The sequence below is a fragment of the Mustela putorius genome, unplaced genomic scaffold (genome assembly GCF_011764305.1).
Source record: "Mustela putorius furo isolate JIRA1106 unplaced genomic scaffold, ASM1176430v1.1 tig00000145_pilon_pilon_pilon, whole genome shotgun sequence".
NCBI classification, from domain to species: domain Eukaryota; kingdom Metazoa; phylum Chordata; class Mammalia; order Carnivora; family Mustelidae; genus Mustela; species Mustela putorius.
Window position 1 is genome coordinate 8,067,882 of NW_025421294.1, and position 2,370 is coordinate 8,070,251.

Below are 2,370 nucleotides of genomic sequence, written 5' to 3' on the forward strand. Positions count from 1 at the left end.
TAAGGACCTCTGAGAGGTAATTATGTAAATTACAAAAAGTTTTTAAAAAATTATATGGGTTGGATACAAATATAAGATATTCTCGATTTTTGCTGCCTCCATCTGAAGAACACATTTGATTAAAACCATTAAAGGACCAGAAACAATTTCAAGCATTTTCCTCTTCCTGGTGGGTTTGTTACTTGGACAATAAAAGCTTAGAAGAAGTTCTGGGTTATAACATATTATTTGGGCCTAGAATGAAGACTGACATAAGATTTTCATTCTATCCTTCTAATTTAACAGTGTGCCTCATTTGCAACCAGGCATGTAATAAAAGACTTAGTGACATTAAAAATAGCAAATTTATTATATCTGTATTTTCTTATGATTTTGTTTCTTTGAGCAAAGCTGAGGTGGTCTGCTTGGCTCTCACTTTTTTTTTTTTTTTTTTAAAGAATCACATTTTAGTCAATGTAAATTATCCGAGGGCTGGCGATCAAGGAAATAGATTGTTCAGCTCGTTTTCTCCCCTATTTTCCTTTGATTCCGTACAGAGACTGTGCTACTTATTAACACCTCTGTTAGAGAAAGGACAGAGAAAACAGAAGAAAATGAAGGAGAGTTGACCATATTACTACCTGTTAGTTAATGAGCGATAGGGCTCCATGAAGGAAGAGCAGAAATTGCACCAAATAAAGAAAGGACAGTGAATTTTTACTGAAACAGGTTTCCTGACATATCCCTGATAATTCCTCACACCTGCCATCTCTGTACCTCCAGCTTATTAAGGTGTGTAGGTAAGCACTGAGTCAATCTGTACTGCCACTGTGTGGGGCTGACTTCCAAGATGGCTCCTGTTGACTCCCACCTCCCAGTGTTCTGTGTAATCCTCTGCCCTGGAATGACTTGGTTCAAACCAATGAAATACTGTAAAAGTGATGGGTATCATATTTGTGATTAGGTTTCAAAAATCTCATCACTGCTTCCCCATTTTACATGCTTTGATGAACTAAGCTGCCATGTCTGAGAGGACTAATGTGGCAAGAAACTGAGTGTAGTCTCTGGCCAACAGCCAGAGAGGAACGGAGGTCCTCAGTCCAACAACCTGTGAGGAAAAAAATCCAGCCAACAACTATGTGAACTTGGAGGTATATCCTTCCCTAGTCAAATCTTCAACTAGTTATAGGAAGACCCATAGGTAAATAAGAAGAGTCTGATCTCTTGTCGTGGCAGGTGTAGGAAATGTGGGTTCTGGGAGGCAGAGCAAAAGCAACCCAATCCCTTTTCTAGGATAAGCAGGGAACAGACCTAGACATGAAACATTTGGGAGCTATGAAGGAAGCTGCAGGAGTTTAAAATTCCAAAATAAAACTATTTGAGCTATGAATAAGCTTGAAGTTTTCCATACCAATATGAAGAAAGAAAGAGTCAGGAAATAGAAGGAATGAGAGGCAAATGGAAAAAAATCATACAGAGGTCTCCCATACAGATGGAAAAGAATCTGCTCCATAGACTAGTTCAAAATAAGCCAGAAGGGTTAGGATGAAATTCAAGAATGCACATTTTCATACCCAGAGACAGACCCTGATGAGATGAAGCCATGATTAAAAACTGGCAAATTCATGAGAAAAAGTCCCAGTTCAATTTAACTTACATATGTACCTAAATTGTATTCTAATTTGGGGATCTTATGTAACTATGATTCATTTTCTTTAAAAGATTGATGCTTAAAACATTTTTAAGAATAGGAAATGTTTTAAAAATTCAGAAGTTATAAATGCTACCTTCTACTCTTATACTCAGGCACCCAGGTCACTTCCTCAGAGGCAACCAAAATTAACAGTTTCTTGTATTCTTCTAGAGATACCATAAATAGACCCAAATAAATATATGAATCAATCTTTTAATTAGCAATAATCGCGCCTCGGATAAACCTCATTGGCTACGATACTGCCATTGCGCAAAGCTGTGAATCAATCTTTTAAAATGTCCTTTAAAAAGTGGAATGGTAGCTTACCATATACACTATTGTGTACCTTGATTTGTTTCTTCTCTTAATATATTTTTATATTTTATATCACTACATGAGAAGATTCTTTATTCTTATTTATGGCTGTACAATATTCTAATATATTAGCATCCCATATTTTATTTAATCATTTGCCTACTAACAGATACTTATGTAATTCCCAATTTTTTAGTAAAAAAATAAGCAAGTCTATAACTAATACATTTTTGTATACATCTTGGTGCATTTGTGTATTTGAATTTTTTTGACAGATTCTTCCAAATTATTCTCTGTAGAGCTTATACCAAGTTACACTCCAATGAACAATGTATGGGAATGTCTATTTTTTCCACTCACACTAATACTCTATGCCAGTAAGC

At 35.7% G+C, this 2,370-nt stretch overlaps 1 pseudogene; it reads right to left on the minus strand.

Annotated features, from left to right (window-relative positions):
• Positions 1–1,797: 1,797 nt before the first annotated feature.
• Positions 1,798–1,950, minus strand: LOC123390853 (annotated as a pseudogene).
• Between the last annotated feature and the right edge of the window lie 420 nt (positions 1,951–2,370).